Here is a 16641-nt window from a genome sequence, read left to right on the forward strand (position 1 = left end):
TCTTCCCCACACACAGTGACAATCTTTCCCTCTACTGGATATCTCAGCTTTTGATGGAGAGACGAAGCTACAGCACCTGCCCCATGAATCCAAGGGCGTCCCAGTAAGCAGGAATAAGTGGGGCGAATGTTCATTACATGAAAGGTAGTGTTGAAGACTTGAGGTCCTATCTTGATAGGGAGAACAACTTCACCGTGGACAACACTCTTTGCACCATCGTAAGCACGCACCACAATGTCACTAGGCTTCAATTCAATGCCTTTATAGTCAAGTTTATCGAGCACAACTTTCGGTAACACATTCAAGGAAGAGCCATTATCGATCAACACATGAGCCAAAGTGATTCCCTTACACTCAATAGAAATATGCAGGGCCTTATTGTGGTTCTTTCCTACTGGTGTCAGGTCAGCATTGGAAAAACCTAGGCCGTCGTCAATAGTCAGGTTAGCAACATAGTTTTCGAACTGATCGACGGAGGTCTCTTGAGGTACATGGGCAGTCTTCAGGAATTTTATCAAGGCATTGGCATGAGATTCAGAAGACAACAACAAGGACAACATCGAGATTTTGGAAGGGGTATGCCCCAACTGTTCTACCACATCAAAATCACTCTTGCGGATGATTTTCAGCACTTCTTCCATTTCTCGTTTGGCAACGTCTTCAGTAGTAGCTTCGATCGGTGTCTCTGACGGAGAAGGGTTGACTGGTTCCTTTCCTCGGTTTTCGGGAACTGGGGATGAGATCTCTGGAGAGAAGATCCTTCCGCTTCGGGTAACCTTACTAGTCCCAACAATATCATTAGGATTAGCAGAATTGCCAACTTGCTTTACGCCATGGACATAAACATCACCTCCATAATTCCACGGAATAGCTTTGCTTGAGGAATACGGGATCGGGCCAGGTGCAGTAATGATCAGGGGAGCTACTCTGGGTTCAGCAATAATCTTCACAGGTATTCTGGGAGCAGTAATCTTCACTGGAACTTTGGACCTTGCAATCACAGATACTTCTTCAACAGGGTTTTCTGTCTTAGAAACCCTTTCAAAGAGGATTGTACGATCGTCCATTAGTCGTTGGATACCATTCTTCAATTTCGAACAGTCTTCGGGCCGGAGTATGCAGAGATTGCAATCTTCAGTACAACCTGGAAATAAACCAGCTTGCAATAAATTCCTCTTTATGATCGGGAGAGGAGATGTTAAGTCCGCTACAGTAGTGATGAGAGGATTGTCATCGAGAGCATTAACAACCTTGTCATGATTAGGCATAGGAGCGGTGATGACATTAGGAGTCTCTGGAGGCTCGAACTCAATTTCCCCAGCGTCGATCATGTCCTGAATCTTATTCTTCAACAGCCAACAATCGTTTGTATCGTGCCCGGGGCTATCGGAGTGATATGCGCACCTGGCATTGGGATTATAACGAGGCGAAGCAGTGTTGACATTTGCAGGAGGACCTCTGAGAGTGATTAAGTTTACCTTTAGCATACTTTGCAGTGCTTGTGCTAAAGTCATGTTGAGCTTGGTAAACTGCCTTCTTGGTCTATCTTGTCTTTGCTGGAAGTTTTGAGCTGGCGGGGCTGCGATTGTCACTGCTCCCACGGCATGGTCACCATTTTTCTTACCATGATTCTTTTGACCATACACAGCGTTCGATTCATTCTTCCCATGATAGGACCTCTTACTGCTTGTAGAAGTAGCTGCCTGTAACTTTCCACTTCGAATGCCGCTTTCCACCCGTTCACCTGTCAGTATAAGTTCCGTGAAACCTGATGAAGAACTCCCCAGTAGGTGGCTGTAGAATGGGCCAGTCAGGGTACCCATGAACAGGTCTACTAACTCTCGGTCAGTCATAGGGGGTTTGACTCTGCCATCCAAATCTCTCCATTTCTGAGCATACTCTTTGAAGCTTTCTTTAGATCCCATGGCCATGTTCTGCAACTGTAGCCGAGTAGGTGCTAATTCAGAATTGTACTGGTACTGCTTATAGAAAGCCGTTGCTAAGTCAGTCCAGGTGCGGATGTCAGAGCTCTCGAGCTGATAATACCATTCCAACTGAGTGCCAGACAGACTTTCTTGGAAGAAGTGGATCCACAGTTTCTTATCAGTGGTATGCGGCTGAATCTTTCTCACATAGGCCCTTAGATGCATCTGAGGACAAGACGCACCATCATACTTAGTGAAAGTGGGGATTTTGAATTTGCGGGGAATGGTCACATCGGAGACCAGACCCAGACTTTCGAAATCCAGACCAGGTGTCTTCTGACCCTCCATGGCTAGCATGCGTTCTTCCAGCAGTTTGTACTTATCATCTCTTGGAGAGTACTGTTCATTTTCATACTCTTCATCCTCATCCTCAGGGTTAGAGAAATCAGCGTCCTCCTCCTCTGAATCCTTTTCCGCCCCCTCTTCTGGGCCATTCGGGATTCCAAATTTGATTCCCGTAGCCTGTCCTTTACGCCTTCTGCCCGGGTTAATGAAACTCACAGCTTTCTTGTCCTTCTTCTTTTCGGCCAAAAGAGCCTTCAATTCCTCCTGCCCCTTGGATAAGCTTAGCATCATCTCCTTGAACTGAGCATTCTGAGTCTGGAGATCTTTGACAGTTTGTTCGAGATCCATTTTTCTGTTTAAGAGGCAGACCGTGAGAATATGGTCCTTTGGAATACCTGTTATGCAATGTTATGTTATGTGATGCAATGCATGAAATGTTTTCAAGGACTTTTGGAATTTAACTTTGCATAAATCACCAACAAGAGAGAAATGCTTATTGCTACTTTTTTAATCAATGTTCATTACAAAAGGAATAATAGTAAAATACAATGAAAGCTCAAGTCTCCCAGGGGCGACTTCTTTTTGGGCGAAGATATGCATTGAGTCTCCGTTCCTCATTAAGCTGACTGGTGAGCTCTAATACTTTCTTCCTTTCTGCATTGAACTGAGCTTCGAAAGTATCCCTCTCCTCTCTCAACTGGGTCCAGGATCTTTTCAATTCCTCAGCATCAGTAGGCATATCTGGGTAAGAAATAATCTGGGAAGTGCCTCCTTCGACCTCTGTTTCAACGATCAATGGTCCGACTGCAAGATATGGCATGACAAGTTCACGAGCTCTGGCGCGTACCCATCGGAGATAAGGCTCCATAGGAATAGAATTTCTCTTTCCTAAATTGCTTCTTTTCACCATGCCCCAAGCTCGTACAAACCTTCGGTGGAGACCTTGAGAGTCATTGTCATAGTCAAACACTGTACCTTGAATAATCATTTCATGTGGGCTATCTCTTCGAGCATACCCAAACTGACGTAAGGCTAAGGCAGGGTTATAAGTAATACCTCCTCTTATCCCCATGAGCGGTACATTAGGGAATTCTCCACATCGGTCTATGATGATAACATTTTCTTTGAGGTTAGAACACCACCGGATGTCTGAATGGGAGAGTGTCATTATCCTTTGAGACCATTTCAGATTTTGATCATTCTTCAAGACTGATTGCGGGAGGTGCGAAATAAGCCACCTAGACAACAAAGGTACGCAGCACATGAGAGTCCCTTGCTTCTTCATAGTACGAGTGTGAAGGGAATGCAAGACATCTCCAAGCAAGGTAGGCACAGGGTTATGGGTGAGGAATATCTTAATAGCATTCATGTCTATGAATTGGTCTGGATTAGGGAATAACACCAAACCATAGATTAGCAATGCTAAAACATCTTCAAAAGCATGGACATTCATAACTTTTAGGAATTCTCGGGCCTTACTTATCAGAAATTTGGCAAGTAAACCCTTAACTCCACTCCTTGTTACCCAATTAGCTTCAACGTCGGACTTCGTCATGTGTAAAGCTGCGGCAACTTCTTCAGACTTTGGCATCTTTTCTAAACCGCTGAAAGGTATTTGATCCAGGATGGGTATCCCGAGCAGCTGGGAAAATTCTTCTAATGCGGGCACCAACTGATAATCCGGGAAAGTGAAGCAATGATGCTTAGGATCGAAGAACTGGAACAGGACTCTCATCATATCTTCCTTGAAACCAGTGGTAACTAAGTTGAGAAGATGACCATGTTTCTTGTTGAACTGAGCATGATCTGGGAGTTCTGACACCAAATCCTTGAGTTGAGGAGAGATTGCTACAAGATTGATCCGGATAGTCTTCCTGGAAGCCATAACCTGTTTAACAGAGCAAAGCTAAACTCCTAAGTCCTTGAAATGGTTAGTATGATGATGTTATGATGTTATGATGTTATGATGTTATGCAAGCACAAGCATGTCACACAACAATTATTCCTAGGTTTTAAGGCTTGCATGAGTTCCATAGGTAAGTACCCTCCCCACTGAAGTTTGGTTGGTTCAACCTGTCCTAGAATAGTAACCGGGTTCTAGAAGGATCTCAGATCATCGACCTTTCTTTAGGTCCACTTCAGTGCAACACCAAGTGGTTGACCGAAGCTTTCCTAAAGTCCAATCTCAAAGAGTGTAGCATCGAGTATCAACCAACCTCAGTCGGAACCGAAGTCAGTTATCTCACTACTTTCTAATGGCTAGGATGAGTCAATTAGGGTTCTAAAGGTCTGGTTAATGCTTTGATGACACCACGCGGAAGCCAAATTTTTCCTCAAGTAACAGGAGGAACATCAGGACAACCAAAGTGTCGCATTTAACCGTAGCTATCATTTTAACCATTCCAGTATACGCCGGATAGTCGCGATGATCTATTGCTACTTACCTAAGGTACACTAGATCCGGGTGTAGGATCTTTCACTCAAAGCCCCCCTTAAAAGAAGGAAACATAAATGATATATATATATATATATATATATATATATTTTTTTTTTTTATTTTTTTAAGATGGACCTCTCTTTGTCGTCCCCAGTGGAGTCGCCAGTTCTGTCATACGGTGAACTGGACCTTATTTGGATTTGTAATCGCAATGTCGCGGTTAGCAAGAGTCGCCACCGACTTTTCTTTTATCCCTTAAGGAAAGGTGGAAAAGAACAGGAAAGACCTTAATTTTAAATTCTTAGGTTCGGGAGGTACTTTATACAAAGGGAAGGTATTAGCACCCTTTGTATCCATGGTTATCCATGGGCTCTTAATTGCTCAATCATTTATGTTTTCTTTGTTTGAAAAAGGTGGTTGAGAAATGTATGAAAAATGTTTTGAAAAGGAGAATTTAACTTTGTAATGATTCTTGCATGAATGTATACAAAGTGGTTATCTCATTTAGTTTTTTGAAAGTAGTTTAGAAAAATATAACTTGGCAATGATCCTAGTACGGATGTATGCTAAGTGGTGATTTTCCAAAAGAAGACGTTTGAACGGTGTGGGGTGTGAAAAGCATTTTTTGTTATGAATGAGCAATTAAGGTTATACCTGTCCGAGGTCTTTCTGGGCATTTCCCATCCTTATGAGGGTAAAACTGTCCTTACTATTGAGAAGCAAGTAGTTTATCCTTGGGATGTATAAGGGTCATCGTAGGGTCATCGATAGGTCATTGAAGGCAACAGTTGTGAGGATACCTTAGCATTCGAAGGGACTACCATCATTTAACCGTAGGCTACACCGAAGGGTCATCGAGGGACAAAATGGTATTTTCGAAGGCAACATCCGAGGGACTATGATGATTTTACCGAAGGGTCTTTGCTAAGGATATCCCCATATTCGCGGGACATGACCGTAATATTGTAATCGTGGGGTAATAAAGAGAGGTCCGATGTCATTTATTTAAAGTCCATGTTTTAAGTCCATTAGGTAATTATGATGATACCGCATTAAATCGATACATTAAAATCAACATTACATTAAAAATTAATATAGTAAAATTAATTAGGCACTCAATATGAATCTTCACATTAAAGTGAAATAATTTAGAATCCCTCTCCATGAAGGCTTCCCATGCGTAAAGCGGAGTACCTAACCGGCTATTTCTTCGGAAGTACGCTAACCTTTACCACGAACACACGGATTAAAGCATAAAATACAATTGGAAATTGCATCATAAGATAAATATAGCAGCCAAGAATTTAGGCCAAATAATGCAGAATCATCATTAGGTAAACATGAAATAGGCAGCAAAAAGCAAAGCAGCCCCTGGCCCGATCGCCTCTGCTTCGCCTAGCGAAGGCTCAGCGAAGGCTCGCTGCGGGCTCGCCTAGCGATGAGCTAGCGAGCGGCCACGGGTTTGAAATTTGAGAACATTATGACCTCAACCTGCAGCATGGCTTATGGCATCCAACATACAATTATATGGTTCAGTTTCACAATAGGCAAACACATTTAAATTCTCATGCAAGACTTCAAGATGTTTATGAATTCAATTATAATCCACAAATTAAGAACATGAAGTGGTACCATATGCCAATTGAAAATACAAAACGATATCACATGCAAATTAAGATACTAAAATGATACCCCATGCAAAATAAGGACACCAAATGATAATCATATGCCAATTAAGAAGCTAAAGCGATAATAGTGAGGCTAACCTGTTTGCAAATCAAGTTGTAACCTTGAATTGGCGAGCCGGATTGAGTTGGACGGCGGTAGCTTCGGAGTGAATAAACGGCCTTCAGGGTTTCCGCCTTCTGAATTCTTTGGATCAGCAGGGTTTCTGTGTTTCTCCCTCTGGATGCGTGTTTCCGTCCGTCTTCGTCCGTCTGTCTGTCTTTTTTCGTAGCAGAGGAGCAGGTATTTATAGTAGAGGTAGTAGTGACCTAATGGGCTTAAAAGGAGGTCCAAAAATCTCAAACTTCGCAAGCTTCGCTAGGCGAAGGAATTGCTCGCCTAGCGAGCAAACTAGGTCTGGGCCTTTTCCTGGATCTGACGCTTCGCTGGGCGAGTGTCATGACGAAGCATTCGCTAGGCGAAGGGATTGCTCGCCTAGCGAGCAAGCTATTTTGGGCCCCTTTTGGGTTGGGCCTGTTGTGAGCTGGGCTTTTGTTCACTTGATGTCGGTGCCTTGCAGAATAAGTCGAAGGGTCTTGAGAAATGCTTTGTAATACCAACGGGCAAATTTTGGGGTATGACAGTTATTTATTCGCCTTCATTAAAATATATATTTTTTCTCATGCTGTTTCTTTCATGTGAGTATAACAAACCTGTAACTTCGTCTTATATCAAACCACACATATAAAATAAAATCATATGTAATCATCATGCAATAATAAAAATAGTCATGCACAAATCAAGAAGCTTATATTATTTTACTCATGTATTAGTTCTCTTTACTGCAAGTGATAATGATAAAACAAACCTTACACATACATGTTAAAGACAACCAAGGATTTATATTATCACCATTATATCATCATCATCATTATTATGTAATAACAGCATGTGAAATAAACATAATCATGCTAGAAACAACACTCATATAATAATAATTAAATGACAGATATAATTCTTTAATCATGCAAACAAAATTTCTCCAACATGCTATGACATATCAATAACAGATGCATACTTGAATAAAGCAATATCAACATCCACCAAACCATGAATACATCATCTCAATATATATATATTAAACCAATATTATTTATGCATGAATTAAGGAGTATTGCAAGGTAATCATGCTGGATGCAAATTCCATAATGAACACTTACTGGGGATTTGATTCTTCTAGCTTGCTCACTGTATGTGTGTTGTTTTTGTTCAGGCTATGAGTGCTTTATGGTTGCTTCTCTTTTCCCTGCCCGTGAATCTTCTTGCTTCTGCCTTGCCTTGTGTATCTTCTTCTGCTGTATCTCTCCTTTTTTTCGTCTTCTCCCCTTCGCTGCAGCCATATGAAGTATTTATAATGGTGTGGATTAGGGTTTAACCTTGCTAAATATTTGGATCCCTTTCTATACTTTAGGGTTTAACCTTGCTAAATATTTGGATCACTTCCTATACTGTAGGAGAGTTAGGGTTTAACCTTATAAATATTTGGATCACTTCCTATACTTTAGGAGAGCTAGGGTTTAACCTTGCTAAATATTTATTAAATACAAATATTATTATAAATAATGAATAATTTAAATGACTTTTAACAAATAAAAATTAATTTAAATTTTAGTTACATAATTGAATTAAAATTTAAACCTATTTTTATTTTTACTTTCATCATTAAAAAAAATCAAAATTATTCTTACTTATATCAACCAAAATTATTTTATAATTTATGGGCTTTTATAAATAAATGTTACTCTTATAAATAAATTTTATTAAGTAAAAAAACGTGAATTACTAAATAAATACTATTTATAAATAATGAATAAATGGAACATGAGTCACTAAATTATAAAAAATAGTTATTATAATTTAATGAGCTTTAACAAATAAAATTAATTTAAAATTTTAATTATACAATTAAAATTCAAATCTATTTTTATTTATCATTAAATTAAAACTATTTTATTTATATATATATAATTTATTTATATCATACAGATAACCAAAATTATTATTATTTTTTTATATCTGTATCACATAATAAATAAATTAAAATTTATAATTTATATGAGAATGTATGCTAATGAATGAATGCAAATGTGAAATGAATGTCATGCATGAATCAATTTATCATAAAAATTAACAGACAAATTTTGGGGTATGACACCCATATCTTATATTATGCCAAAATCACTTAAGCGTATGATACCTTACCATATTTTGTATTCTACTTAAGTACATCGTACCTTACGATGTTCTTCAATTCACTTAAGTGCACCGTATCTTACAGTGTTCCTTAGTTACTCTATCTCTTATCAATCCGTCATTTTGTGTGTGACCCTGTAGGTTTTCGCGGCATCGGCAATTATATTAAATAACGTATTTAACATAATAAACAGTGAGTGGTATCTAGCAACACATCATTGCTACCCAAGACACGAAAATGTCATGTGATCTGACAAATCCTTTTGTGATAATACTTATGTGTACAATTACTCCTTTGCCCTTATGTCTATATTGAACACAAGGCATATACCGTGTCATCCTTGTCCAATTCAATATTGGGCCCGTAGACATTTATCCTGTTACGCAGGATGAACAAATTCCATCTAGGTCACTCATGTCCCTCAGCATGCTTTGTGGAGTACCAATCAACTGTCTTTATGGTCATCCAGTTACGGACAACGTTTGATCAGCAATAAGGCATTCAACTATACATCTAGGGTCCATAGTGGTTTCAGGTCGAAGGGTGGTATACACATTATCACCATGAGAATAACTTATGACACTTTTCATAACATTCTATATAGTATTCTCATAGCGGGTCAATCCAGTATAAATATTACTCTTAATATTCATACTTATGTTTAAGACTTGTAACTCCTTATCAATGATCCATGAGATGTGATCATCAATCTATATACATAATAGTCTTAATGCTTTAATGTTATCCCATTTCACAATAAAGCTCGACTACGGATACTTTAAGAATGGTGCCCTTATGTTTAATGGGATCTCATGATTAAGTCACACTTGATACATTAAACAGACTAACTATTCTAGGGACTTTATTAAACAAACATAACAAAGAAAAATCCTTTTATTATTAATAAATAATTCGATACAAGTACCAAAAGTATTGGCCTCTAATGCCCATAGATCTAGTATGACCATCATGCTTCTGTTGCGCAAGAGGCTTTGTCAGTGGGTCAACAATATTGTCAAGTGTAGGTACTTTGCATATTTTCACATCTCCTATATCTATTATCTCTCGAATGAGGTGATAACGCCTAAGTATGTGTTTGGATCGTTGGTGAGATCTAGGCTCCTTAGCTTGTGCGATAGCACCATTGTTATCACAATAAAGACCAATGGGATCCACAATGCTAGGAATTATGCGAAGTTCACTAATGAATGTTTTGATCCAAACAACTTCCTTTACTGCACTTGAGGCGGAAATATACTTGGCCTCAGTTATAGAATCAACAATTGTATCTTGCTTTGAACTTTTCCAACTCACAACGCCACCGTTTAAGCAAAACACATAACTCGATTGCGATCTAAAGTCATCCTTATCTGTCTGGAAGCTAGCGTCGGTGTATCCAATTACAATAAGATCTTCCTGACCTCCATATATCAAGAATGAGTCCTTAGTCCTTCTCAAACACTTAAGGATATTCTTGACAGCTACCCAATAAGTATCACCGGGATCAGATTGGTACCTACTCGTTGCACTTAAAGCATACGAGACATCTGGTCGAGTACATAACATGGCATACATGATAGATCCTATTGCAGATGCATATGGAATCTTATTCATGCGATCCCTTTCTTCCTTAGTTGAAGGGGATTGTGTTTTTGATAGACACAAGCCATGTTGCATAGGTATGAATCCTTTCTTGTAATCATGCATATTAAAGCGTCTCAGCAGTTTTTGTGATCTATATCTATAGATCCTGATTCCTAATATATATGTTGCTTCACCTAGGTCCTTCATAGAAAAGCATTTCTCTAACTAAGACTTTACTTGTTGCGGGGTAGGGACATCGTTTCCAATGAGTAATATGTCATCTACATATAATACCAGGAAAACGATCATGCTCTCACTAACCTTCTTATAGAAACAAGGCTCATCTTCATTCTTGATGAATCCATATTGTTTTACTGTTTCATCAAAACAAAGATTCCAGCTTCTGGAAGCTTGCTTCAATCCATAGATTGATCTTTGTAACTTACATATCTTTTGGACTTCTTCTGGTATGTCAAATCCTTTAGGATGTGTCATGTACACATCCTCAAGAAGATTCCCATTAAGGAAAGCAATTTTGACATCCATCTACCATATTTCATAATCATGATATGCAGCGATAGCAAGTAAAATCCGAACAAATTTAAGCATTGCAACTAATGAAAAGGTTTCATCATATTCAACCCCATGAATTTGTTTATATCCTTTTGAAACCAGACTTGCCTTATAGGTATGTACCTTACCATCCATGTCAACCTTCTTTTTGAAGACCCACTTGCATCCTTTAGGGTTAACTCCTACAGGAGGCTCTACCAAGGTCCAAACTTGGTTTGCGTACATGGAATCCATTTCAGATTTCATGGCTTCTAGCCACTTCTCAGACTCGGGACCAATTATGGCCTCTTTGTAGGTCATGGGCTCATCTTAATCCATAAGTAATACATCACCTTGATCAGTTATGAGATATCCATATCTCTCAGGTAGGTGACGTATCTCACTTGACCTACGTTGGTCTTGTTCTACTTGAGCAGGTTGCTCTTCCATAACTACTTGTGTTTCCTGCTCTAATTCCTCCATAGGTGTATCAATGCTTTGTGATTCTTGAATTTCTTCAAGCTCTACTTTCCTCCCACTGATTCCTTTGGAAATAAAATCCTTTTCTAGGAAAACTCCAGTTCGAGCCACAAACACTTTGCCCTCAAAAGGATTGTAGAAGTAATACCCTCTTGTTTCTTTAGGATACCCCACAAATAAGCATTTGTCAAATTTGGGCTCAAGCTTAGTTGAAATTTGTCATTTCACATAAACTTCGCAACCCCAAATCTTCATGTAAGACATATGTGGTTTCTTACCACTCCATATCTCATATGGTGTCTTCTCAACTTTTTTGGATGGAACACGGTTAAGTGTGTAAGTTGCTGTCAATAGTGCATGTCCCCAAAAGGAGTTTGGAAGATTGGTGTGACTCATCATGGATCGGACCATGTCTAACAAGGTTCGATTTCTTCTCTCAGATACATTGTTCCATTGGGGTGTTCCAAGAGGAGTAAGTTGGGATAGGATTCCACACTCTTTCAGATGGTCATCAAACTATAGCCTTAAATACTCACCACCTCGATCTGATCGAAGAGTTTTAATATTCTTACCTAGTTGGTTTTGTACTTCATTCTTCAATTCCTTGAACTTTTCAAAGGACTCTGATTTGTGTTTCATTAAATACACATAACCATATCTACTGAAATCATCAGTAAATATGATGAAGTACTGAAAACCTCCTCTGGATGGTATGTTCAGTGGTCCACATACATTAGTATGTATGAGGGCCAAAAGATCATTAGCTCTTTCACCTTTTTCTGTGAATGGAGACTTTATCATCTTTCCAATTAAACAAGATCTGCATGTCTCATATGATTCATAATCAAAAGAGTCCAAGAGTCCATCTTTATGGAGTTTGGAAATGTGTTTCTCATTTATGTGGCCTAATCGACAATGCCAAAGTTAAGTTGGATTTAACTCATTAGGTTTCATCCTTTTAGTATTAATGTTATAAATAGGCATTTCAAGATCAAGGACATATAGTCAATTGTTCATTTGTGCAGTAGCATAGAATATATCATTCAAATAAATGAAGCAACAATTGTTCTTTATAATAAATGAAAAACCAAACTTGTCTAAACAAGAAACGAAAATAATATTTCTGCTAATTGCAGGTACATAATAACAGTTCTCTAATTGAATTATTAAACACTAGGTAAAGTTAATACATAAGTTCCTACGGCTAAAGCAGCAACCCTTGCTCCATTGCCAACTCGTAGGTCAACTTCACCTTTTGCCAAATCTCTACTCCTTTTTAGCCCCTGCACATTGGTACAAATGTGAGAACCGCATCCAGTATCTAATACCCATGATGCAGAAGTAGATAAATTAATTTCAATAACAAAAATACTTGAAGTTGAAGTCTCTACTCCATTCTTCTTATCTTCCAGGTACTTTGGGCAGTTTTTCTTCCAGTGTCTGGTCTTACTGCAATGGAAGCAAGTGCCTTCCTTTACTATGCCTCCACTAGGCTTCAAAGCAGCAACCGTGGGTTTGGGTTTGGAAACTTCCTTGCCTTTCCCTTTATTACCCTGCTTGGTGGGTCTTTTGTTCTGTCTCTTTCCATTTCTGATCATCAGAATGGACTTCCCTTTCGACTTCAGATTTTGCTCAGCAGTTCTTAACATGGCTAGAAGTTCAGGAAGATATTTGTCCATATCATTCATATTGAAATTAAGGATAAATTGATTGAATCTATTTGTCAATGATTGCAGGATCAAATAAGTCGCAAGTTCCTTTCTGAGGGGAAAACCCAACCTCTCAAGGTTCTCCATATACCCAATCATCTTGAGCATATGGGGACCTACAGGGGCTCCCTCAACTAACTTGCCTTGAAAAAGGGCTTTTGAAACTTCAAAGCTTTCATGCCTTGCTTGCTCTTGATATAACATCTTCAGGTGTTCGATCATATCGAACGCTGTCATGTTCTCATGTTGCTTTTGCAACTCTAAGTTCATGGTAGCTAGCATGAGGCAAGCAGTTTCATTGGCATCACCGACATGCTTCTTATAAGCATCTCTTTCTGCCTTAGGTGAAGAACTAGGAGGTTCCTCTTCAGGAACAGGTTTCTCCAAGACATATAACTTTCTATCATGTTTGAGGACAATCCTCAGATTTCGGTGCCAATCCAGAAAATTTGTCCCAGACAATTTTTCCTTGTCAAGGATTGATCGCAAAATGTTGTTAGAGGTGTTTGTTGTCATGGTAATCTACATGAAAATAATGAAAATATAAGTATCAATAACATATTTAATTAGGCCTTTAATTAAATATGCTCCCACTATTTTACTCAAAACAATAGACCCTCACCATTTGATTCGGAAAATCCCGTTGGAAGATTTTCTAGTGGGTCGAGATCCACATTTCACTTTGTTTTAAGTTCGCGTAGGCGAATTACATAAAACTATGTTATTTAGGTAGGAACTCCTTCCAATTGTATCTAATACAACTCTCGAATATTTTAGTTGTGTCCTTATGTTTAATGGGATCTCATGATTAAGTCACACTTGATACATTAAACGGACTAACTATTCTAGGGACTTTATTAAACAAACATAATAAAGAAAAAACCTTTTATTATTAATAAATAATTCGATACAAGTACCAAAAGTATTGCCTCTAGGGCTTACACCAACAAGAAAAACCTAAGAAATCCCATTTTATACCTCCAATCATGTATAGTGAGTATGATGAATTGGTGAATTAGTTACTTGCTTATGTGCTTTACTGAGATGTTTTTCTTTCATGTTTCAATCTTTGTACTTTACTTTAACGATGTCCTTCCCCTTGTTGCTTTTTGAATTCCAGTTTTGAATTAATAAAATGTTTTTCCCTTTTTAGTAACATATTTGACTATGTGAACAATGTGCTTGCATATTTAAAATTTTGTCTAACATCTTTACCCTTATTTTTTATTAGTCCAAAGGGGAGAGGTATATTCTCATAGAGAGTAAAGTATACTCTTTACTCATATGAGAGGGAGTTTAATCATTCTAAAATTTATCTACTCGTGTTTGGTTTTACCATCTCCTTGGAAAATTCTTTCTCATCATAAAAAATGGAGAATGTGGAAGCATGTGCTTGCAGGAATAATCAATAAAGATGGTAAATCCAATGGATAACAAGAATTAAGAAACAACTTCTTAGCTTTAATGTCTTTAATGATGAAAACACCTGAAGCAAAATCACTTGAAGTGGTTTCTATGATAACAAGGCCTAAAGACAAGCAACTGCTAGATTAGCACAAGTGGTTAAAGATGCACAAGATGGTGGAGCTATCATTCTAAATCAAGCTAATGTGAGATCAAGTGAAAAATTAGGGTTTATGATCACTAATACAACTCTCTGATGATGGTGACTAACTTGAAGACATCTCAAATCTCATTTAATATAAGATTCAAGTGAATTTCTTATTTGATTAGTATATTCGACAAATTACTTGAAACTTCAAAGTGTGAAGGAGATGAAATGTGATAGCTTGTCTGATCGTGTCTATCTGAGTGATCATTGCATTGTAAACACACAAGGGCATTTTCGTAAGTATATGTACATGCATCTTAAGTTTTGATTAAAATAATCAAAAAATGTTTTTGGAGCCTAGCCGGTTGAATTGGACACTATCAAACTCATTAGGGCAAGTTTCTGAATTGTATAATCGATTAGAATCAAGGCCTAATCGATTAGATAAGGGAAAATTAAGTCTATAATCGAACATGAAAGTATCTCTATGATTGGTAACGACTCTATATCCAAACTTTCTAATTTGGGTAGCAATAATCGATAATTGCATATGCCTATTCAATTAGGACAATTAAAAGGCCCATGAATTGTTTCCATTTTTACATCATCTCTTGACCTATAAATAGAGAGCCTCTTCACCATTTCAAAACATCTAGAAAATGAGAAACATTTCACTTCCCATCTCTCTTAATGTATCGAAATCATTTCGATCTTTTTCTCACATGTTTTAGTCGCAATGCTTTATGAGCGTTCTTGAGTTTAGTGAGATATTTGTTCTAGATGAGGGTTTAAATTGTAAATTTATCAATAATAGATTTCTCTAGTGTAAATCATTATTCCTTAGGAAGATATTTTTTGTTTAAATTTAAACAATTGTAAAAGCTCTTTTTGGTTTGGGAATTAGAATAAGTCTCTGTTTGTTTAGTGAGCTCATTCATTGAAGAAAAACTCTCATAATGGGTTTGTGAAGAATAAACAGAGAAAAATCTTCACAATAGTTCGAGATCATCCCGGTAAAAATCTCATTTGGTTTTTGAGTTCTTCCTGTGTAAAAGCCCAATAGGTTCGAGATCAGCTTAGTAAAAATCTCATTTGGTTTACGAGTGCATCCCATTGAAAACTCAGTAGGTTCGAGATCACCCTAGTACAAATATTACTCGGTTTTTGAGCTCAGCAAGTGTAAAAGCTAATTAGGTTAGAGATCAACCTAGTGAAAATCTCAATTCGATTCATGGTTAGCCTGTATAAAACTGCAGTTCGGTTCAGAGGATAGCCAATTAAAAACTCTATCTTGGTTAGAGACCAGCCTGTGCAAAATCTCAAGTTTGGCTTTGAGACTAACTGCCTGAAGCTCAATTTGTTGTTTGGCGAGACGACAAAATGTTTCAAGCTTGTTCACTATTTGGATACCAACCGCTTCAAACTCTATTCATTGTTTGGTTAGAAGTTATCCTGAAACTTCATTTCCTTCTATAAAGAGGTTTGTGGGCTTCTAAAAGCTCTCAAGCGTCAATGAATACTCTTAAGATCAATTCTTAGGTAAAGAAGTAGGTCACTTCTTTAAGGCCAAATCTCTATAAATCTCATGCGTTATCTCTCTTTCATTAACTCTTTTATTTTTCGCTTATTTTCCTTACTTGATATTTCAGCTGCTTATACAAACGTTTTTAAGAAAATATTTTTAAACTCTGAATTTTAAAATGATTTTATTTTTAATCAATGATTTTAAAATCTCCACAATTCACCCCCCTCTTGTGTATATAGTCACATATCCAACATAAATGACGATGCCTCTGATTGCAATCTCTCCTTGAAAGCAGACAACAAACCATGGTTAATAAAAGTATACCCAGTCCTACATAAATCTTGCAGCCCATATAGTTGCATGACATCTTGAAACCATATTTCATCAGGTCATGGTAGGTTTGTAATATTCTTACTGTGGTTTATACATTTTAACGTCTCACAGTGCTATAAAATTTTATCAATGTCAGAATGTTCAAATCTTATAATACATATATTTAAAAGAATAAATAGAGATTTTCTTTACCTTTATATCTCACACATGCCTAACAACACAATCTACATACATATAAATTAGTGAGGTGTCTAAGTGGTCTATTGAAGAAACATCAGGA

The sequence above is a fragment of the Lathyrus oleraceus genome, chromosome 7 (assembly GCF_024323335.1).
Source record: "Lathyrus oleraceus cultivar Zhongwan6 chromosome 7, CAAS_Psat_ZW6_1.0, whole genome shotgun sequence".
Lineage (NCBI taxonomy): Eukaryota > Viridiplantae > Streptophyta > Magnoliopsida > Fabales > Fabaceae > Lathyrus > Lathyrus oleraceus.